The sequence below is a fragment of the Sphaerodactylus townsendi genome, linkage group LG01 (assembly GCF_021028975.2).
Source record: "Sphaerodactylus townsendi isolate TG3544 linkage group LG01, MPM_Stown_v2.3, whole genome shotgun sequence".
Classification (NCBI taxonomy): domain Eukaryota; kingdom Metazoa; phylum Chordata; class Lepidosauria; order Squamata; family Sphaerodactylidae; genus Sphaerodactylus; species Sphaerodactylus townsendi.
This window is the reverse complement of record NC_059425.1, coordinates 192,764,741-192,789,228: the sequence shown is the minus strand read 5'-3', so window position 1 is coordinate 192,789,228 and position 24,488 is coordinate 192,764,741. Positions and strand designations below refer to the sequence as shown.

At 47.9% G+C, this 24,488-nt stretch overlaps 1 pseudogene; it reads left to right on the top strand.

Moving 5' to 3' along the window:
• LOC125438328 overlaps positions 1 to 24,123 on the top strand; it is a 50,673-nt pseudogene extending 26,550 nt beyond the window's left edge.
• The last annotated feature ends 365 nt before the right edge of the window (positions 24,124 to 24,488 follow it).

Here is a 24,488-nt window from a genome sequence, read left to right as displayed (position 1 = left end):
ACAATTTTTCCAAAACATTTTTCCAAAAAATTGCTACTCCAGTGGGAGAACTAATTTTTGAAGTCATTATTGTAGCCTGTTGGTACAAGTTTTCTTCATTTTCACTTTGGTGTGTACCTTCCCCTCTTGCTTAGCATGGAGGAATCCACTGAATGGTCTGCACAGGGCAAGCTCACCAAGTCAGTGGCCGCGGGTGCGCTTCTCCTCCATAAAATGCCACCACTTTCTGCCTGCAGTCGAGCTCCATGTGGCAGGCTTTCCAGGTCTCTGGCTGAAGCAGGGGGTGCCCCTGATGACCCTTTCCACAAAGCTGGATGGTGTTGGAAAAATGGGGAGTGACTGGTGTTATCCCGATGCCGTTAAGTCACTTCTTGCCTGACCTGGGAGTTATGTCATTATATCGAGAGATGCTCTAGCATTTGCCCAAATTTCTATGGTAAAACCATAGAGTTTTGAGAGAATGCTGGAGTGATGACTGTGATGTGATGACATCACTTTCAGATAACACTGGAAGGGATATCCTCTCATTGTTGACAATGTCACAATTTTACCCACAAGGGCTCCCCCAGTACAATTACTCTCTCACGGGTTAGCAATCATCCCTGCTTAGTCAATCAAGGTTCATGCAGGTTATCTGCACAGGGCTACTGAGTCGAAGCGGTGGTGTGCCATGGCCAGTCGTCTGCCTCACAGCCGTTCTCCGGGTCTCCATAGAGGCCTCTCACGTTGGTTGAACTAGTCTCCAGGGCTCAGATGGGAACTACACCCTATCAGTTTCTTCGTCAGCATGGCCAATTGGCCATGCTGGTAGGGGCTGATGGGAATTGTAGTTCCTGAACATCTGGAGAGCCGCAGGTTCCCTACCCCTGAACTAGAGATTCCAGGGACTGAACGTGGGACTTTCTGCATGCAAAGTAGAGGCTCTATCCCTAAGCCAATGTCCCCTCCCCAGAGGAGAGGTGGACTATGAATATTCTAAACAATGTCTATCCATTACCTGTACAGCTTCTATTACTTTAAATCAGTGTTCAATAACTTGTTCTACACTGAAAAATATGTAGCTGGGTCATAATTTGGCACGTGGCAGTCTGTTCTGGTTGGCAACAAGTGCTGCAATTTGCTTCGTATAATTATTAACCCCACCTAACCTTGGCTGGTATCATCCCAGGTGGAGCACTTCTAATCAAGCTGTTTGGGAATATCTGCTCTGCTGACTGTCTTTCCTCAGCACAGCAAGATGGGCAAGCTGTTGACGGCCATCACAGCACCATCCAAGTGGGAAGGCATTTCGTTTCTAATCTATACCAAAATGATTCACTGAACATCAGAACAGAGGACCGTCCAGTTATACTATTAAAATAACTTTTTTCCCCTCTAAGGGAAGTATATTTGAATGATGAGATGATTGATTAAGCTATAAATTAGGTACATGCACATTATTTATATTCTTCAACACAACATCTATTTTACACCGGAGGTGGGTTTTGTTTGAGTGCTACAAGGCAGCCAAGATCAATTTTTTAATCCTTATAAATTTATTTAGATAATTTCTCTGTCACCTCTCCAGCAAATCTGCTCCAGGCAGCTTACAAAGCGCAACAGGATAAAAACATTAAGTCCCATAAAAGTCATTAATTAACTATTGCGTACTTTTATTGTGAGCCCTTTGAGTCCTGCAGGAGATTGGTGGGATATATAAGTCCGTCCAATCAACCAACCAACCAACCAACCAACCAACCAACCAACCAACCAACCAACCAACCAACCAACCAACCAACCAACCAACCAACCAACCAACCAACCAACCAACCAACCAATCAGACTATTAAAAACCCAGCCAGAGCATTAAAAAGTATAGGCATTTAACAACATAATACAAGTCCTATAAACCAATTCTCAGGCTGGAAGGAGATAGTCAAAATGATGTTAAAAGATCAAACTCTTTCATTGAAAGCCTGGGCAAAAAAGAAAGGTTTTGGCCTGGTAAACTGGACACTACAGTATGAGATGAGATGGTCCTTGGAATTAAGAACCAGCAGTTTGAACTATGCCCAAGAACAAGTGAGGAGCTAATGTAGATCTTCCAGTGTGGGCTGATAGGAACCCTGTCTGGCTTCCATATTGTTGGACCAACTGAATTCTCCAGGCGGTTTTCAAAAGGATGCACAACCCATTACAGTAACCTCACCAGAATGTGCTCAGATCATGAATCACCATCAGCAGACCGTTCTTTTTGAGGAATGACGGGGGGGGAGGGGGGGCAGAAGAACCATTCCCATCTTTGTTGTGATCTGGCACTTCTAAATTGATGCTCAGCACTTACCAGGGAGTCTATGAAACAAGCGGCTTAACCATCTATATCTTTGTCCAACAGATGTTGGTCTTTCGTAGGTGATTTTAAGACTGGCCAGAATGTTTCTATTGGACCACGTTGTGAATATAAAGATACTGTGGAGCATGAAGTACTCCACGCGCTGGGATTTTATCATGAGCAGTCACGGAGTGACCGAGATGATTATGTTACTATTGCGTGGAATGAAGTTATAGAAGGTAAGTGAAAATTTCAAGGGGATGAAAATATTACCGAGTCTGGTGGTCAAACCAGGCTGGGCCAGCTTGGGGCTCTCCCCTGGGCCTATCCCAGGAAGGCAGGGGGCTCAGCTATACCCCAGTTCCTTCCTCTCCTACCTGGCTTTCTCTACTCCTTTCTCTCAGCACCAGGAGTTGTCAGAGAGTCTTCCTCAACTGTCAGTGGGTTAAATTCTCCAATCTCTCCCAGTCCCAATGCCTTGCTTTTTATTCCACAGGAAGTCTGGGCCTTGCAGAATTTCCCCATTTTGTTTTGCTCCTGTTGTCCTGGTGACTGCTCCAATGCATATATTGGTTGTGATTCAAATCATGGGGGTCAGGGGAACCTGGGAACCTGATCATAATTCGGCCTTATGTCATCTGCTCCTTGTTCTCAGCATGATCCCAGGCTCTTGTTCGCCTCCCAAGGTGGGCATGGTGCCCATCACCAACACCTTTTGTGGGGTCACCCAGTGCAGAGACCTCTGAACCTGAGAAGGCCTCAGGCCTTTCAGATCTTTGGGGGCCATTTTGTACTCGAATGTTTCAACCAGATACCCAAGTGCCTGACTTTTCAATAATCTGCCCCTTAAAATTGTACCAGGTTAACAGCTCCAACCATTAGAAGGGTTGCCAGTCATAATGCAGCATTTCTGTTCTCCTGACAAGACAGAGGAGAAACCAGATGGTGGTGGAAAGTGCTGTCAAATCACAGCTGACTTGTGGCAACCGCCTAGGGTTTTCCTAGGCAAGAGACACTCAGAGGTAGCTTGCCCTTGCCTGACCCTGAACAGCCTGGGTGGTCTCCATCCAAGGACTAACCTTGGCCAACCCTGCTTAGCTTCCAAAAGCTGATGAGTTCGGGTTAGCTTGGATCATCCAGGTCCAAGTTGAAAGCAAACAGTTGTGTTTTGTATCTGCTGTGGTTTCAGTGCCAGTCCTCTGTTGATATCACCTAAAAGTATATTCCAAGACTGGCTAGTAAAGGAAGGCTTTACCTGATGATAGACAGGATGGCACTATTTAGTAGGCTAATCCTGGGACCCAGATGTTATGGATCATATTTCCTTATCAGTTTCTGCCAGCATGGCCAATTGGCGGGATATAATTGGCCATGCTGGCAGAGGCTGATGGGAATTGGCCATGCTGGCAGAGGCTGATGGGAATTGTAGTCCATAACATCTGGAGTGCCAAAGGTTTGCCACCACAGCACTATAGCTATGGCGATGCTGAATATAATATAATGTGACACGCTACTGGAAGGTGCTAATGTGCACTCCTAAGAACGCTTTCCTGGAAAAAAGAAAAAAGGCGGGGAGAGAAAAAAGGGGGAAAGAAAGAAAAAAGAACAAAAGTTTTTTTTAATTTTGTAAACTTTATTTAATATTGAAAAAAGAATAAAAGATGTCTACGATTGTGAAATAAGATATGTCCAACCGCAGTACAAAAAAAGAATAAATTTGTTTCTATCGTTTCATAACTCTTCAAAAGAGGAAAAACATGAAAAAAGGAAAGAATTAGAAAAAGTAAGGGTAAAAGACCTTGACTGTTTCTGCACGGGCGGAATACAGCGTCCCAGAGATGCTAAAAACAGCGTCCCTGGAGATAGCTCGCCGCCACCGCTGCATCACGGCGGCGGCGGCCTCGCAACCCCCAAGTGGCACATAGCCGCTGTTTTTGAACCTCGCTCCCTGAGTGAGGTTTTTCAGAAACAGCGGCTGGAAGGTGCCATTCCCCCCTTCCTAACTTCATTTCTCGGGATTTTTTCTGCCTCTGAGAGCGTCAGGTTAGGGAATTGCCCCCCGCTTCCCTGCGACTCCAGAGCTGTCAAGAGGCAGGGGGGGCGCGGTCCCTGGCCTGGGCGACGCCGGAAGGTCGGAGGGACAGTAAGGGTGTTTGGGCGATGTCAAGAGTTTTCCACACAGGCTGCGCCTGCCTTCCTCTCTTTCTACCGGACCGTCAGAACGGTGGTCCGGGAAGGAACAGCCCTTGACTATACTCCTCTTACAGGAGAAACTAATGTCTAATAGTCATACAACCGACACTGTATCACATCACTTAAATGTGAAATTCTAACCTGAAACGTACCTTGAAACAAGAACAAAAGTTTCCAAAGAATACTTTCCTAGAAGTAAGCTTCATTGAATAGACCTGAGTGGGATTCTGCGTAGATTTCTTTAGGATGGGACTGTGAAAGCCTTTGCGGATGCTATAATAGTCAGTCATTTCTAATATAGGGGTCATAATTTGATTCCAGGTCAGACACATAATTTCAACAAATACGACGACAAGTTCATTACTGACCTGAACACCCCATACGATTATGAATCTGTCATGCATTACGGACCTTATTCGTTCAATAAAAACAGCAGCATCCCCACAATTACAGCCAAAATCCCAGCATTCAATGACATTATTGGGCAAAGCCAGGATATGAGCAGGACTGACCTCCAACGGCTGAATCAAATGTACAGTTGTGGTAAGCTGACTTTTTGCTTTGCGTGTATAAATGGTTGTGTCTTTCTGCAATAAGAGGATAAAAATTGTTTGTGCTCTTGGTGGCAATGAGTGGCAGGTAGACATTTTGCATTATCCAATAATTCTTCAACAGTGTGGTAGATTATTCTCTCTTTTCTACCATCTTACATTGGTTTAATTATACTGTACTAAGACAAGAGACTAGGAGATTGTAGGGTGTTATTATAGGAACTGGAAAATCTAGATGAAGGCTAACTGAAAGAGGCCTTAGTGTTACAGGCATTTGCAGCAGGACTGTCCCATACATCTGTCCCAAAACTGTCCTATGCAGCTGTTTTTCCATAGTGGCTGAAACACCCATTGGATGGTGTATAGGAAAAGCGTCTCCAGTTCCATCGATCTGCACTCAATCCTCATTCATTCCTATCACCTAAGAAATGTTACAACACTTTGATGTAGAGGGATGATGGCTGTTGTCTTCACATTGTTGATGAAACATGCTTGTTTCTAGTTGGTAGGGAGAATTTTCCAGACTTCCAGATAAAGAGGGATATCAGCCCCTGCCAACATGGTCAATTGGCCATGCTGGCAGGGGCTAATGGGAATTGTAGTCCATAACATCTGGAGTGCCAAAGGTTCGCCGCCACTGCTCTAGACCCTGGCTAATGGGTAAGAAGAAGAGTTTGGATTTATATCCCCCCCTTTCTCTCCTACAGGCTGAAAAACTCCTTTCCCTTCCCCCCTCACAACAAACACCCTGTGAGTTGGGTGGGGCTGAGAATGCTCCGAAGAACTGTGACTAGCCCAAGGTCACCCAGCTGGCATGTGTGGGAGTGCAAAAACTAATCTGAATTCCCCAGATAAGCCTCCACAGCTCAAGCGGCAGAGCGGGGAATCAAACCTGGTTCCTCCAGATTAGAATGCACCTGCTCTTAACCACTATGCCACTGCAGCTCAGTGAGCATGTGGCTCAGGTAAAAATATTGCCCAGTTTCCAGAAAAGGCAAGTTGTTCCCAGGATGAGAAGGACCCATCTTGGGGAAATCAATAACCACTATATGTGTGGCTCCTACCTTATGTAATGACCTGCCTGATGGGGTTAGGAAGGATCCCACTGGGGTGGTTTACAGGTAAACAGGACTGTATTGGAGTGATATGGTTTAGGAAGTTGCACTGGTAAAGAAAGGGTATTTGCTGCCTACGACTGCATACCGTAAGTATGCTTTGAATATGCAATTTCTATATCATTGAATGAGTCATGTTTATGCTTATGCTTTGTTTTAGGTTTGCTTTAGCCCTGTTTTAGATTTCAATTTGTCTTCAGATTTCCGTAGTGCAAACCCTATTGCACTGTTGGATGTCCCAACCTGTTGACTGTACTTGACTTACACTAAGTAATCCATCCTGAAAAGCCGGGGTATAAATAATGTAAATAATAAATAACAATGTATTGTTGAAGGCTTTCACGTTGAATATTTATGTTGGGGTTTCTGGTTAGCGGTCGTTCTAGTAGCATTCTCTCCTGACGTTTCGCCTGCATCTGTGGCTGGCATCTTCAGAGGATCTGTGGCTGGCATCTTCAGATGCAGGCGAAACGTCAGGAGAGAATGCTGCTAGAACACGGCCATACAGCCCGGAAACCACACAGCACCCAAATAAATAACAATAATTGAGCAAGGGAGCAAACCATATGGGGGAATGATTTTCATGCTCCTATGGCCGTAGTGGCGAACCTTTGGCACTCCAGATGTTATGGACTACAATTCCCATCATCCCCTGCCAGCATGACCAATTTGAACACATCTCCACCTAGGTGTTTGGTTTCAGATAAACATTTGTGCTTTTCTACAGCTTCCAGTCTTACTCTCCTTGACCAATGTTCCTTTGAGGCCATTAATATATGTGGGATGATACAGAATGGAAATGACGATGCTGACTGGCAGCATACCCTGACTACACCTGAGGATAAGGACCACACCTTGGTGGGCCGCTGCACAGGTAACATATTGCTGTATGTTTTTAATACAGCAGCTGAAGAAGGAAGTTATATCTGGAAAATCTTGTATGAAGTATACAATTGTATGAAGTATACAATTGAGCACATGTTACTCTCATATAGGATATTAATGGGAAACATTTGGGGGGAGAGGTTGAAATCTTGTGTTAATCACTCCCTTTGAAACATAATAGGACCAGCATACTTATCTTTAATGGATATTGTCTTAAGTTTCTTAGAAGGTCCTTGTGCCATAGACATTAAATATCTTGGGTTCACTATCTGGCAGAAGTGCGCTTCGTTGGAGTGAAGCATATGACCTAAAAGTCAGAAATTGTCCTCCGATCACTGTGACTGTACTCACAAAGTCAGATGCCCTAAGTAGAAGAAGAGTTGGTTTTTATACCCCACCTTTTATCTAACTTTAAGAAGTCTCGAAATGGCTTACAATACCCTTCACTTTTCTTCCATACAACAGACACCTTGGCCCTTTCCGCATGGGCCAATAAAAGCAAGGGAAACGCAGGTTACATGAGCCTGCCCTCGCCCTGGCCCCTTCTCATGGCTGGCTGGGATGTGCTCCTTCGCATGAAGGCACATTTTAAAAACTTCCCTGCCTGCAGGCAGGCAGGAAGGCAGGCAGGCCCAACGCCGCCGCAGGCCAGGATACAGCCAACCCCCGGGCCAAGATATGGCCTGTTTCCCCCTGTGTGGTTCCGCAGAGGGGAGCCGGGGAAGAGGGTTATGAGAATCACATTATGTTTGATTCTCTTTTTTAACGTGGCTTACAGCTGCGGCCCTTTGCTCAGCCTGCGGTGAGCTGCGTTAAAACACAAGAATCGCACATAACGCGGTTGTTCAAAAACCCAGATTGGGATGGGGACGTGGAGCAGATCCACGTTAGGATCAGGATCTGTGTGAAGTTCCCCCCAAACCTGGGGTTTTTTACCAGGTTTATCTTGGTTTAATTGGCCTGTGTGGAAAGGGCCCTTGTGAGGTAGGTGGGGCTGAGAGTTCAGAGAGAACTGTGACTGGTCCAAGGTCACCCAGCAGGCTTCACGTCGGTGGGCAGCATATTTATAACAAGTTGCACTCATTATAAATGAACCAGTTTTCCTTGGTTCCATTCACATGCGTGCTGTTTAAGCATTCAGGAAACTTTTTGAACCCATGATAATGATTTGGGTTGTTTTTGCACCTTCACCCGGAAACACTTCTCTTTCTTCTTTAAATTTGTTTTTATAATGCAAGTGTAGCTGCGAAGGGAATCAGGAATGGACCCTTACAGCTAAGCCAATTTGCCTGCCATTCAAGTGGCTGCACCTGCGTAGCTTCGCATGTTCCACACAAAATGTTTAAAAAAGAGAGAAAGGGGGACTTTCTTGCAAAAGACAGACAGTTAGGAATGGATTACTGTAGATTTATGAGTGAAACAGCGGTCATACTCACTGCCACGGGGTGAAAACTTGCTTGGGGGCTTGTACAATGGCAGACACTCAGAGAATCAGCCTACAACATGCTGGGCAAACTGCACAAAATGGCAGGCAGGCAGATGGAGGCAGAAATGAAAATAAAAGTGTGGAAGGAGGGAAGGGAGGGAGAAATCAGCCGGCGGGCGGGAAAATTAAAACGTCTCCTGCTTGTATTCACGTGGCGGCAGTGACATAGGCAGAGGCGTAGCTGGGCCAGAGTGCCTCGAGCACACTCACAGTGCCACTGCGTAACTCCTCATGTTCCCCCACAATTACTTTAGCAAGCCGAGCAGGCTGGAGAACAGGCCTGCCTGTTCTGGTGGAACTACGCTCCCAGGGCCCTTGGGAAATGTAGTTCCCATCAGGTCCTTTGCAGCCTGAAAGGGAACAGGCCTGTTCTCCAGCCTGCACGGTTTGCTAAAGTAATTGTGGGGGCAACGACGGGGTGCCGCGGGGATCACGCCTGCTCCTCTCTGGCCTCACGCATTTTTTTAGCAGTAGGTTGGAGAACAGTTCGCGTGTGGGAACTACATTTCCCAGGAGACCCTGGGAAATGTAGTTCCCATCAGAACAGGCAGGCCTGTTCTCCAGCCTGCTCAGTTTGCTAAAGTGGGGGAGGGGTGTTGTGGAAGGGGCGCTGGGGATGGGGAGGGGTCGGGGAATTTTCCACCCCCCACGTCACCCAAAGCCATGCACTGGTATGTGGTGCACCCCCTATCCCCTGGTAGCTCCACCAGTGGACGTAGGCAGTGTGGGATTCAGCCGGTTCACACCACTTCAGCAGAAACTATTTGTTAAAATGGTGCTTGTAAACAATTAGTTGTTAAATTATTTGAATCCCACCGCTGGATGTAGGTATAGCTTTTTTATGGGGTGGGCTTGGGGGTGGGCTCAGGGGCGGGGCCATACCCCCTCCCATCTGTGGGGGGGGGGGCGCATGTGCGCAACAGAATTAAGAAAAGCCACCCATACAGGCAGGCAGCCAGCCTCACACGCTTGCAAGCTGCAAGCCAGCCGGCTGGGGAAAGAAAGTCTCGCCTCTCAGCTCTCGCGAAGCAGGTTTTGAGCTAAACTTTCTTTCCCCGGCAGGCGGGCTTGCAGCTTGCAAGCGTGTGATGCCGGCTGCCTGTACGGGTGGCTTCCTTTAGTTCTGCTGCGCACACATCGTGCCTCCCCCCCCACACACACTGTCCTTTTGTTTTTGCAGTGCCACCCCCACAGCCGCCTGGTTGCCCGGGCCCGGTGGGAGGCACAGCTGGGGTGGGAGGGGCATGCAGCTGAGGCACAGGAGCGCCCAGCCCCCCCTCCAGACATGTAATGGGGAGGTTTAAACCCATGAATCCCCCCTTACCTATGTCCCTGTGTGGCGGCATCTTCAACTTGGGATTTTGCAAAGAGATTCAGTGATTTTTGAAAAACACGGATTGAGAGGAATATAATGGGGAAGGAACCTCTGTGAAGTTCTTCCCCAAAATGCTATTTATAATATATTTGTGCTGTGCGGAATCTACCATGGAGAAGCAGGGAAGCAAACCTGGTTCTCCGGATTGGACTTTGCTGCTCACATGGAGGAATGAAGAATCAAACCTGGTTCTCTAGATTAAAGTCTGCCACTCACGTGGAGGAGGGGGAATTGATTCCAGTTCTCTAGATTTAGCTTATAGATCTTTGCCATCTGTTTTGCTTATGAATTGACTTCTGTTGTTGTCCCTAGTGGATTCAGTAGAACAGATTTCAAAATCCACGTGAGTAGCCCTCAACTGCTTTATTGTGGTTCTCTAAAACAAGTGTGGCTACATGTAGCAGCTCCTGCAGAACCAAATGTTGTCATGACATGGTGAAGCCCCAGGTGCCCATGAGGCAGTCACAGCAGGACACAAAGAAGAGCTCCCTTTCCTCCCCCTCCCTTTGCCACCCTGGGATGCACGTGGCCCATCAGCAAAGATAGCAATTGTGTGGCATTACATTTAATAGAACAGCCAACATGTTGCATGGCTCTAAGCCCCTGTGTGGTTGCTTGGAGCAGCAGTGACATAGTAGTTAAGCGCAGGTGCATTCTAATCTGGAGGAACCGGGTTTGATTCCCTGCTCTGCTGCTTGAGCTGTGGAGGCTTATCTGGGGAATTCAGATTAGCCTGTGCACTCCCGCACACGCTAGCTGGGTGACCTTGGGCTAGTCACAGCTTTTCGGAGCTCTCTCAGCCCCACCCACCTCACAGGGTGTTTGTTGTGAGGGGGGAAGGGTAAGGAGATTGTAAACCCCTTTGAGTCTCCCACAGGAGAGAAAGGGGGGATATAAATCCAAACTCTTCTTCTCTTCTTCTTATACATATTACTTGCAAAGTAGCTTCATTGTCATTGTTTAACTGCACTCCATATTTATTATTTGCAACTTTAAAAGATTGCTTCAGCTTCTCTTATTGGCACCACATTGGAAAAATTTGGGCAAAGAAATGTTGTGTCGTAATGATGATACTTGTTTGGCACAGCTGATTCCTAAATTGTGTCTAAACGTTAGTAAAAGATTTAGACCAGGGGTAGGGAACCTGCGGCTCTCCAGATGTTCAGGAACTACAATTCCCATCAGCCCCTGTCAGCATGGCCAATTCAGCATGGGAATTGTAGTTCCTGAACATCTGGAGAGCCGCAGGTTCCCTACCCCTGATTTAGACTAAGAACATAAGAACATAAGAACATAAGAACAAGCCAGCTGGATCAGACCAAAGTCCATCTAGTCCAGCTCTCTGCTACTCGCAGTGGCCCACCAGGTGCCTTTGGGAGCTCACATGTAGGATGTGAACGCGAATGGCCTTCAAGGGTTGCTGCTCCTGATCACCTGGTCTGTTAAGGCATTGGCAATCTCAGATCAAAGAGGATCAAGATTGGTAGCCATAAATGGACTTCTCCTACATATATCTGTCCAAGCCCCCTTAAAGCTATCCAGGTGAGTGGCCATCACCACCTCCTGTGGCAGCATGTTCCAAACACCCATCACACGCTATGAAGAAGTGTTTCCTTTTATTAGTCCTAATTCTTCCCCAGCATTTTCAATGAATGCCCCTGGTTCTAGTATTGTGAGAAAGAGAGAAAAATTTCTCTCTGTCAACATTTTCTACCCCATGCATAATTTTGTAGACTTCAATCATATCCCCCCTCAGTCAGCCTCCCTCTCCAAACTAAAGAGTCCCAAACGCTGCAGCCTCTCCTCATAGGGAAGGTGCTCCAGTCCCTCAATCATCCTTGTTGCCCTTCTCTGCACTTTTTCTATCTCCTCAATATCCTTTTTTTGAGATGCTACACTCAGAACTGGACACAGTACTCTGTAGTCACCCCCGCAGGGTCGTCGTCAAGGAATAGGCGAGACGCGGAGGAGGTTTCATCTGGAGGAGAGCGTCAGCAACAGGAAGCGCGGGATTTCGTGATCCTGACCACTCTGCCTTGTGCTAGATTCTCGCTCCTTTTATTAGGGTTTGCAAGAGGGGGGGCGATGTGGGCGGACCGGGAGAAACCGGGAGAGCGGGAGACTGAGAGATCATCATGTGATGCATGATCTCACCCGGCTGCTACGCGCGGAGAGGAGCTGCAGCTGCCTGAGCCTCAATCCTCACCTGGGGCAAGACCATTGTCCCTTTGTCCGATGCCCGTGATTGAGCCAGACAGTTCATGACCCGTGGACTCATAGGGGATGAGGAGTGGGGTGCGGTGGCGACCAGAAGGCCGAGGGTCCGCCTGCATGCCAAACGCTCTACTACGGTGCTGCTGGGTCAGCGTGTGCATTACTACATCTCCTCCTTTACATTTTAGAAGGAAGGCCAAATGCTAGGGGCGATTTAAAGGGACGCTTTGTCTCCTCCGCCGCTTGGTCGAGCTGACCGAAGCTGCTTGTGCAACATTAGAACTTGGTTATGGGTAAGGGAAAGTCGAGGGGCTTACATAGGTTACAGGCAATATTAAACATACATTGAACTAAAAACAAGATCCCCATAATGAGGCATACAATTAAACCAATGCAGAGCTGTACAATAGCACTTAACCATCCTCCCGCAGCCAGCTCCAGAGGGCTGGACCACCATTGGGGCAAAACATCATACTTCAGATTAGATACAACTTCTTGCACTCCGCGACTTTCATATGAATCAATTGGGAATTATCAGAGAGATTAAAGCAACACATATTACGTACATTTTCACAACCTTGGTGATGTAACAACAACAAGTAATCAGTAGCGGCACAATTATCTAAGGCCGCTTGACGAAGTTCCTGCTGCTCGGAGGCCAGGGCACCCAGAGCGATGGGGGTAGAGTTCATGGACTTCGCAAGAGCACAGGCCAGCCGGCCAATAGTCTTGGTGTTACAGGAAACAAGTCCGGGGACTCCCACAAGGGAAGTTGCGGAAACATACTCCCGGGCTTGCTAGGAGCCTGCCGCCTCGCAAAGGGTCGAGGGAAGGGCGGAGCGGGCGGCTGTGCTTGGGCTTCCGGGTGAAGCCTGAGGCAGATGGTGAGACGGTAGCAGAGAGTTCCGGCAGACAGACAGGCGGAAATGCAGCAACAAACAAATAACATAACTTCTAAAATTAAGGCATGCGATAACTTCAGCAATAGTTGGTTTACAGTAAACAATAAAACGTTGCTAAACGATACATAGGCTGGATGATGTACGGAAAGAAGGCAACCCGTGGTTGCATAATTGTCCAATGCATGGCTCTTGCTGTTCGACTACCAAAGCTACAGAGCCGGCTACGCGAGTCCATGGATTCTCAAGAGCGAGGGAGAGCTACTGATAGTCTTTAGCATTGCAGGTTCAGTGATTCTCACGAAAGCAAGGTTGTGAGAGAAGGCGCAGGTTCCACATTATTCAAGGGCTGAAAACAGCTGGAGAGTTCCAAGGGTTAATCTATCAGGAGTGTTCCTGGCTGCAATTCCAAGTTTCAGCCAGGGGCGTAGAGAGGAGAGAGAATGGCGACTGTGGATGAGGGCAGCTGTACACACAGTATCAAACTCTGAGCGCGATCTCCGTGGAAGAATGGGTGTGCTGGCTCCAGAGAGATCCCTCCCATCTCGACCCAGGCTGGGGGGTGATCGGGCTCTCTCAACAGGGCGGCGGGGTCGGATCCTCCAGGGAGGCCCCGCTCCATCTCCGGGATGGGGCTGGCCTGGCATGGTGAACTGGACTCCTGTATGGAAGAGAAAAAAACAAGCACGCTTTCCCCAGGGGTTTTGGCGTGGCTGGCTGGAAGTTAGTTCTTATAGATGACAATGGAAAGCCCGGAGCCCTGAGTGGGGCTGGCAATTTTTTGATAGAGAATAGAGAAGTACTTTGGACATGGTCTGCTGGATGAGACCTTGATTGGGACAATAGGGGAACTACTCCCCCTTCTTTCGCTTGTTTTGGCCAAGCTAAGAAGCAGTTGGCCCATTCCTCGGCCAACGAATCACTCTGCAACATCTGCTAAGAGATACAAGGCAGGAATTGCCCGAAGGCTTAGGAGAAGGGAGAGGTCATATCCAGGTCTGATAAGTTTGTTTGTAAAACAATCCCAATCACCCGCCTAAGGTGCGGGTCTCTTGCAAAGCAACTTGACCAATTCACAATTATAGTCACATCGTAATCTAGCATCTATAGGAAAGATATAGAGAAGATGCAAAGAAAACAGTTCCTGGGCTTGAGGTTTGATCACAGGAGTTAGAAATTGAGAGGGGTTTGCAAAACCTTTATCAGATCCTAGATCTAGAGGTGGGGTGCTGCCAGCCCATTAGAAAGAGGTGGGGTGCAGAAGGGAAGGCAGGGGGGAAGGGTTTGGAAGTCAGCTCTACCTTCCTCCGCAGGGACTTTGGCCGGTTTGAGCTCGCTTCCTACCTTCTCACAGCGGAGGCTGTGTAAGATAGGTGTGGCTGAGAGACCCCCCCTGGCACTGTGACTAGCCAGGGAGCTACCAGCAGAGAATGTGGGAGCATGAAAATTATTTTGCTTCATATGTAACCCCATACCACGCCAATGTGGCAGTGTAGGCTCAGATGGACTAAGGAAAAGGTTCAAGGAGAGGTTTGAAGAAAAGTTTTGAAGGTTTAAACTAAGATGGAGGCGGCTTGAAGCAGGTCCCATCGGTATCCTGGGGAACACGCACGAGCTGTGTCCCGCTTAAGGCGGATGCTGTAATGGGCGTAAACCTTTCAAGGCATTGGCACACATAATCAGAAGGAGAAAACTTTTAATTGAAGCACAAGAGCATAGCTTAGAAGCAATGGAAAATCCCCCCTATGAGGGGAAAACTTTAGGGTCTCTTTGAAAGGGGCAAGACATACAGAACATACATAGGCATACAGAGCAATATATAAGCAAAATGCAGGGAGGATTGCAACTCTGATTTGGGATTTTGCTCTCTCTGAGGTGCTGACGATTTTGCTGCCACTGGGAGCTTTGAGCTTAGGGCTTTGTACAGGCTCAGAGGCTATGAGATCTGGTTTGAACCTTACAGCTGGAGAGGGCCAAGGGGGGGGCTTCTTCTTCGCAGCGACTTTGGCTTAAGGCCATTGTGCCAGCATCTTCCCTTTCCATGCCTCATTGTCCTGTAGATTGGCTATGGGGCATTCTGAGGAGGGCTCAAAACGGGCAGTCCCTTCTCCGGCCAGCATTTCTCTTCTGTTGCAATTCAGTGACTGTGGACTCTGCAGAGATTTTGAAATGCGTACCATTCTGGGGCACTGGTGGGAGGTAATGGTGACTTTGGAAGTAGAAGGGGCTAGCAGAGCAGGAAGTATAGACGGGGGGGGAGCAGCAGCTGGCAAGACCAGCCCAATGGTCTCCGTGGGATGGGATCACTATACTGAGCTGGGGCAGCTAAGATCTCATGGGGAGTCTGGGAAGGGTTTGAGGTGCGGATCTTGGTTCCGGCTGGGAGATGCCCGGGCGCTGGCCTCCCCACGGGCATTGGGAGCCTCGGTCTTTAGACTTTCCTGGGGTCTTCTGGGGAGAGACCCTCCTCGGCCAGGGTTGTAGGCCTCCTACTGGCAGCCTACAATTCCTCCCGAAATGTCCTGGCTTGCCGCGAATTGGCATTAATTTGCCTCGGGCTGTCTCATGGCAGCCGGAGAGGGCGGCGGCTAGAAGGCTGGCTTGATGGGCTTAAAGACCATATCCCGGTAAGCTTTATACGTCGGCCAGCTCGGGTTCCTTCCTAGGCTCCAGATCGCTTTGGCGGCACTCTCAGCGAGGCGCCTCCCGGCAAGGGCGCCATGAGTTCGGCCTCTGGGCCTCCTCGCTGTCAACCTGCTCTTTGAGGGCCTCCTGAGCCTGTTCACAAACTCAGCATAGGGCCTCTTGAGGCTTCTGCCCGGTGCTAGAAAACTTTGGGTTGGCTGTCCGGTATTGGGGACTTTCAAAACGCCTTTGTAGGCGCATTCAGAGGCAAACCGTATGGGTGGCTCCCAGGCAGGACAATCTGATTGTCGGTCACGGAAGGCATTGAAACCGGGTAAAGCTGCTCGGCGGTGGTGGTGGCGCCACAGAGGTGGCTGCCTGCTGAAGCACTGCTACGGAACTCACTTTCCCAGATCACAAATTGTGCAGGGCTCAGGAGCATGCGGAAGGTGGTCTTCCAGTCGTCCGAACCATTAGGTGGTTCCTCGCTTGCCTCTAGCATGCCTCTCAAGCATAGGGCTTGTCAATTCTCACGTCCCGCATTGCTTATGGCGGAGCTCAGTGAGGATATTGTAACTTTAAAGGGCTGGTACTCGACCAACCCTTCTGAATAATGCCACCCTCCCCCCTCATGGTCTGTGAAGGTGGATCGGGCGACAAAAGCAAGGGATCTTCAGCATCGCCTCTCCGCCGGTCAGGGTCTCCCTTCCCTCTGCAGATCGTATTAATACGCCTAATAGCAGGGGTTGTTGAAACCCGCCGCCATTACGCGTATGCTTTGACGCGAGGTGCAGTGGCTTCGAAAATGAAGGCGAGCAGCAGAGGGGCGGCTGAGCCGCTGGAGAGTTTGAAATGGGTGGGAGGAGCACGGGCAGAAGGAGGACAGGCGCGCATTCAATTTGAAGCCGGATAGAGAAAATTCGGGATGAAATTGAAGGTGAAGGATCGAAGTGGAGTATGCCCATGGCAAAGGGAGCCATGGGTCTGCAGGCGATGATGGCGCATACAACACTGTTCTCCATCGCCAGTAGCAGTGACATCGGGCGCTGCCAGGCTCTGTGCTGGCAGAAAAGCCCGGCTGTTTTCCCAGTCCTTAAGATCTTGAAGTGTCCCCCCCCCTCGCGTACCACTAATGGACAACTGGGCTTCAATCTCCTCAAACCAATTTGGCGCAGCTCCCCTCTCTTAACGGAGACCTCCTGCTGCGATTTCGCTAATCGCTTTCAGCTCGTTTAATCGCAGTTGCTATCATAAGCCTCCGCTTTTGCAAGCTCCCATACCTTCACCGGTGTTCCGCCGACGCAGAAAGTGTCCTAGGACGCTGAAGCCCTTCTGGATGCGCCGATCCAGAGATGACAGGCGATACCGAAACGGTGGTCCCTGGATGCTCGATCCAGCTGACTTCGTACCGCTGGCCCTTTCCCAGGCTTTAAACGTGGTGAGCAGGGTGCAGAGGTCTGCGAGGATTCCCCCTGGTTTCGCACCAGTTTTGTAGTCACCCCCCGCGCAGGGTCGCCGTTGCCAAGGAATAATGGGCGGTAGGACGCCGGAGGAGGTTTTCATCTGGAGGAGAGCGCCAGCAACAGGGAAGTCGCTGGGATTTCGGATCCTGACCACTCTGCCTTGGTGCTGGGGACTCTCGCCCCTTTATTAGGTTTGGCAAGAGGGGGGGCGTATGTGGGCTGACCGGAGAAACCGGAGAGCGGAGACTGAGAGAGATCATCATCATGTGGATGCATGATCTCACCCGGCTGCTAATACGCATGGAGAGCGTGCTGCAGCCGCCTGGAGCTTCATCCTCACCGGGGGCAAGACCATTGTCCCTTGTCCTGATGCCCGTGATTGAGCCAGACAGTTCATGACCCGTGGACTCATAGGGGGATGAGGAGTGGGGGCGCGGTAAGCACTAGGTGAAGGCCGAGGGTCCGGTATGCCAAACGCCTCTACTACGGTGCTGCTGTGGTCAGCGGTGCATTACTATACAGTAACTCCAAGTGCGTGTCGCACCACTGCTTCTATATAAGTAAGCATGACAATCTTTAAGCTCTTTATTATCAATTCCTTCCTAATGATCCCCAGCATAGAGTTTGTCTTTTTCAATAGCTTTTCAAGCCATGCATTGAGTTGACATTCCCATGGAACTATCAACTAAGACTTAAATCCCTTTCCTGGTCTGTGACTGATAGTAATCTGACCCTGTAGCTCATGTGTTTGGATTTTGATTTTGCCCCTAGTGTGCAATACTTCACTTACATTTTAAGGCTAAGCATTGAACTGCATTTGCTACTTCTGAGCCCATATAATCACTCACCTAATTCTTATCAAGGTCCGCTTTGGAGCTCTTTCTAATCCCCTTTGTGGTTCTCACCACCCTACATAATTCCTGGTATCATCTGCAAACTTGGCACACCACGCTTACCCACCCCTAACTTCCAGGTCATTTATGAATAGGTTAAAGAGCACTGGTCCCAAAACGGGATCCTTGGGGACAATCACCACTCGCACATCTCTCCATTAGAGAACTTCCCATTTACACCTCCACTCTTTGTTTCCTGTTTTCTGCAACCAGTTTTTAATCCATAGAGAGACTTCTCTCATTCCTTCATTGCTGGAGTTTTCTCAACAGCTCTCTGGTGAGGGAACTTTGTCAAAAGCCTTTTGAAATCCAAGTAGACAATGTCCACCTGTTCACCCCTCGTCCACATGCCTGTTTACACCCTCAAAGTGCCATTAAACTCCTAGTAAGTTTTGTAAGACAGGATTTTGCTCTCTGCAAAAGCCATAAGCTGACTCCTTTCTCAGCAGGTCTTGCTTTTCTACATGTTTTATAATTTTTTATCTTTAATGATAGATTCTACTAATTTTACTCACAGGAACAGATGTTAAAACTGGACTGGCCACTAATTTCCGGGTCCCCCTAGATCCTTTTCTTAAAGATTGGTGTGACATTGGCCATCTTCCAGTCTTCAGGGATGGAGCCCTGATTCTCAGGGATAAGTTGCATATTAAAAGTGGGAGAAGATCAGCAATTTCACGCTTGAGCTCTTTTAAGAACTTCCTTGGGTGAATGCAATCTGGGGCCAGGGGATTTGCAGTAACATTTAGCCTATCAATGGCTGCCAGAACTTCTTCCTTTGTCTACCACTATCTTCGCTTAGTTCCTCGGATTCCGGCCTTCCTAAGAAGCTTCTGGGTTCAGGTGCAGGAATGTTCCTCACCTCCTCTTAAAGTGAAGACACAGATGCAAAGAATCTCATTCAGCTTCTCTGCAATCTCCTGCCATCTCTTTAGCACACCCTTTGTTCCTTTGTCATCTAATCCGGCCTACCGCTTCCCTTGCTGGCTTCCCCTGCTTTTGATGTGGTAACTCTTGGAAGAACTGTTTGTTAAGCTGGTCTTGGATGTTCGCAGCCATGCGTTCCTCATAATCCTTTTTTTAGCCTCCTCTTTACAGCCTAACTTTGCTTCTTTCTTAAGCCACCATTTGTGTTCCCCTCTCTATATTCTTTCATCAGCCAAACTGGACTTCCATTTTCTAAAAAAAGACATTTTTTTCTTTTTCTGATAATCTTCCTCAACCCTCTCTTGTTAACCACTATGGTGGCTTTCTTTTTGGACTGGGTGCTGCCTTTTCTAACCTGTAGGAACACATTCCAGCTGAGCTTTTATTACTGTGTTTCTTTAAATAACCCTCCAAGCATCCTTGGACAGTTTTGACTCTCTCTTTGATTTTCTCCTTTCAGCTTCCCATGCACTATCCCCTTCACCATCTTTTTGAGTAGAAGAAATTCCCTCTTTCTTGAAGGCTTAAATGCACCTATTAGTAGTTGCCACTTTGTTCAAGATGCAGTGATACTGAATCTGACAGTGCCATTGTGGTTCTGTTCCCTACTCAGGCTCGAACAACACCTGACTTCCTGCAAAATTCATGGTCCTGGGTCCTTGGCACATAGAATTAGGATCTAGGATCACTCTCTCCCCTGGTTGGTTCCAGACAACCATCTGCTCTAAGCCACAGTCATTTAGCATATCCAGGAATGCTCTCTCCTTACTATGACCTGAATGCTCTCTCCTTACTATGACCTTACTATTGAGCAATCTTCCTGTATTTGCTTTGCAGGTAGGGGATATTTCATGCACCTTAATACCACAGCAGGAAGTTCAGGAGAATCAGCTATTTTGGAGTCACGCATCCTGTATCCTAAAAGAGCAGTGAAGTGCCTACAGTTTTTTTACAGGTTTGATGGAAGCCACCAAGACAAACTCATAATCTGGATTAAAAAAGATGACGGAACTGAAAATCTTAGGAAAATGGTGAAGCTGCAAACGTTTTATGGTGAGCTTTAGAACTTGGCATCCTCATCACTGGGAATGTTGTATGTCTACATTTGTTGTATGTCTAACATTTAGGTCCACGCTAGGGGTGCTGGACTCTCAGGTAAACCCAAATCACAATACCCTTTACCCCCCCAAAAAGCCATATCAGATTTTATCAAGTTTTTAATTTACTGATATTTTTTTAAAAAAAGAAGAGGGGTGTTCAGAAAAACCGAAAACACCTGGTGCTGGAAAAGCTGAATAACGTTTGACTTTTTCAGCTTTTTCAGTCTCCCCCCTCCCCATTTCCCAAGGACACGGGCACTTGAGAGCCACACCAAGTGCGGTGGGGGGGGGGGCTCATAAAAACATAAGAACTAGCCTGCTGGATCAGACCAGAGTCCATCTAGTCCAGCATTCTGCTACTCGCAGTGGCTCACCACATGCCTTTGGGAGCTCACATGCAACTTCATGCCACCCTGAGAAAGCCCAGAGTTTTCTCCCCTGCTGATACTTTCCAAATCGTCTGGTAGTTGGGAAATGCAGGTGGGAGCAGTTCCCCCCCCCCCCCGGAGGGGGAGAACTGAAAAAAATTGGGTTTCTGGTTTTTTAACCTGAACATTTTCTGCAACAGCTGAATAAAACCGATGGGGCTTTTAAGTTCATCAGACTTTTTTCCCCCATGCTTAATGTTACAAAACAGCTTAACAAATCCTGAATAAATTCACTGGAATATCCCCCAGATGAGTGTGCAAAAGATTGTAACTGTGGCCTCTGTCGGTGTCTCAAAGGGCTGCTCTGATGAAGCCAAATAAAGATTGTCACGTGCCACTGAAGTTATTCGTAGTATTTTTTTAAGTCACAAGCTTTTCGCTCACTTTTCACAGCTGACGTGCACCACCACTGGAAGTTAGCAACCATTCCCTTCAGCAGCCAGACCAAGTTCCGCTATGTCTTCCATGGCATCAGAGAAGACCCCTCCAACTCTGCTGGTGGGATCAGCATTGACGATGTCAGTCTGACGGAGACGCAGTGCCCCCAACCGGGCTACCTGGCAGATCACAAACTTTACTTCTGTTTTGACCACCACTTCCCAAGGACAGTATATTTCAAGCCCATTGTTTGACAGCTCAGAAGGATATTGCTTCGTGCTGAGACTCTATCCCCATGGTGTGGTCAACTCTAGTGGAAACTACCTGGGAATCCGTTTCGCTCTGTGCAGCAGTGAAAATGACGGGGCTCTAGAGTGGCCAGCAGGGAACAGGCAAGTGACATTCACCATAGTGGATCAAGATCCGGATATTACCCAAAGGATGTCAGCCCAAAGGGTTTTCACTACAGATCCAGAGCTACTGAACGGTAAGCTAATTGTGCATGTGTAACCCAACTTTGGACTCTGGGTTACACATGTACTGAAAATACATGTGGGCCGTTTCTGCACAGCAGAATTGGAGCTGGTTCCTTACAATTCTGGTCTATTTTATCCTGGTTTGTCTGTTTGCATGGCTGTCCGTTTTGTGAAGGAATGCAGTGAAGACCGGGAGGAAATGCTCCAGCTTGTTTCGCATGGGCCCGGAACTTCTGTATTTACATTGCAAGCCCATTTGAGCATGCCCGGTGTCCCATGTTCTGATTGGCTGGGGGTTTTTTTAGCGGCAGCTGTAAGCGTATTTGAGCATGCCTGGTGTCCCGGGTTTGATTGGCTGTTGTTTTTGAGTGGCAGCTTGAATGTATGTCAGGCAGGGAGATAAGGCAGCTAGGCAGGAAAAATGAACTGGTTCTGCTCCCGATTGGTGTTCGCACAGTAGCAGGCTCTAGCAGGCTCACCCTGGGATTTTTTAAAATAATCACCAATCTGGCAGTTTTTGAATACCCTGGGATGGGGGAAATATCCCGAGGCAAACTCACTTTAGGACCGGGAACCATGCAGAATTCTTGGCTTCACAGGGATATATTTCTTGCTCAACGCAGGATATTTTGATCATGCCAAAATGACCATTGTTGTGGGATTGTGATGATGCCTCATGGGTAGTTTTGCCCTTTTAACTCCGCTGCGGTGCCTCCAGGATGGGCAACTCCAAGCTGGGAAATCCCTAGAGATCTGGGCAGGGGTGAGGGTGCGTGAGTCTGGGGAAGGCAAAGTTTAGGGCGTGAGAGAAGCTCAGAAGGAATGTCATGACACAGATTCCACCCTGCAAAGCTGCCGTTTCCTCCAGGGGAACCTGAGCTCTATAGTCCAAAGGTCCAATTGTCATCCTACGAGACCTCCAGGTCCCACCCAAGCCAGTTGGCATCCCCTAGTGACATTTTGTTTTTTCCTTGTTAGTCAAGATCAAAGGAAACAGAAGGTTCTGTTCGTGGAATCTTTGCCAGCATTGCTGCATTGTGTCCAGTGACTTTTATGATATTCCAGCTTTGATCTTAGATGATCCTCGCTTCCAAGATTCTAGGATAGCTGTTGAAGTCTCCCCACCTCCGGCCAAAGAAAAAATTCTTAGCCTGTCTGGGTAAAACTTGCTACTTTTCTTTTTCACAGACTTCCAGGGCAAGGGATTGTAAGCCCCTTGAGTCTCCATTACAGGAGAGAAAGGGGGGATATAAATCCAAACTCTTCTTCTTCCCCTTCACTCACACACACACCAAAACCCCTCTCAGGCCTAGGGAGTAGTGGTGTCTTGTGGACCAGATATGGACTCCACTTCCCATGGCAGGTTTCACCCTTCCAGCATGGCCAATTGGCCATGCTGGCAGGGGCTGATGGGAATTGTAGTCCATAACATCTGGAGTGCCAAAGGTTTGCCACCACTGACCTAGAGGTTTGGGGGCTTCCCAGACTGGTATGGTACAGGGGCTGGACAGACTCCTGGGTCTGGTCAGTGTCTACTGACGAAGCCTCTGGCCGGCGCTTCTTGCACCAACAAACCAGTGCCTGCCTTCCTCTCACAAGCTTCCTTCGCTTGAGGAGAGTCACCAGAATCCTGCCAGCTGTCTGAGCTGGACCAGAATTCCTTTACACCAGAGACAGAGCAGGGAGACTTCCCTCCACAGACTCTGCTCTCTGAACACCAGCTGTTCTCTTCAGAACTCCCAACAAAGAACTGTCTGACAGGCTCTCTCTGTCTTTCTGTTGATCTAGCAGCGTTTTAGCACACCCTTACATTGGCCAGGGGCAACAGTGCCTTCCATCGACCAATCACCTTGCTTTTATTTAAATTAGGGCCTGCTGCCTTACTTTTACTGTCACCCAGGCCTCTTTAAGCAGGCCTGCTTCTCACCAACCCTTCAGGGTGGGACAAGTCCGTTACAACGATCAACCCCCAGAACACTCAATTCATGTATTCATCTATTTCAATTTCTTCCCTTCTTCTTCTTTTTGTATAGCAAATGGCCAACTTTTTTGGGATAAACCCTCCATTATAGGATCTTTGGATCCTTCATACAATCGCTACGTCGGCTCCTATTATGGCTGGAGCAGCATCTTACATCGCAGAGAACTGCTACGGAAGAATTACCTTAAAGACGATACTCTGATCATCTTTGCAACCTTTGAAGGTAGAGTGTCCTGGTCTTGATTATCCTCTAGAAAACTCAGTGCTAAGGTTGTCAAGGAAGACTAGAATCAGAGGCAGTTTTAACTTTGGGGCAACTGGGGTAGCTGCTCCAAGTTCCCATCCAAAGGGTCCCATTCTCCAACCACTCTATAACCCTGTCCGTTGCTGTCATGACTTCTGGAGGTGTCATTCAGGCAGTAGCTGGAAATAAGCTGTGGAGTGGTGAAAAGCAGGACTTATCACCCTCTTGTCAATCTCACCCAGTGATTCTAGGACTCCATCTTTTTTCCCAGGACCTCAGAATCACTGAGGTTACACAACCAAAGCACTTCATCAAAAGATGTATCTGGGGTCTAGATCAGCATGGTAAGGCAATCCACATGCAGAAAGATCCACTTTCCATCTGTGACCCACGTGGGAGATGGATTCCCTCTTCAGGCTGCTTCTTCAAGGATTTGAGATTGGCTGACTGTTGATCCTTAATTTTATTTCTTTAGGCATAGAACAGGCATGTTTTGGAGGATAAGAATGATGACATGCTGTTTCCTTTCCTTTTTTTCTTATATTTCCAGTTGTGGAAGATCCAGGGAGAGTTTTATAGCTTGACTTCATATGTTCACAGAGTTCGTCATCAGCAAGTTCCCGTCTCTATGGCTCCTCTATGGTTTAAAAGTCGCTTTCTAGCACTACTTTGCTCATGGATTCGTGCTTGTCCATCTTGTGACTTTTCTTGAAAAAGGAAAAAAAATCAAAAGGCTTAGGCGGTTGTGGGTTTTCTGGTCTGTGTGGCCGTGGTCTTGTAGCTTTGGCTCCTACCAGTTCATTCGCAACTATAGATGGCATCTTCAGAGGTAGGTTTCCCTCTATGGCGTTATCTTACTGTGACATGCCTTGAAGATGCCAGTTGTAGATGCGGATGAAATATTATATTTTATATTTTATTTTATTTTTTCATTTATATCCCAC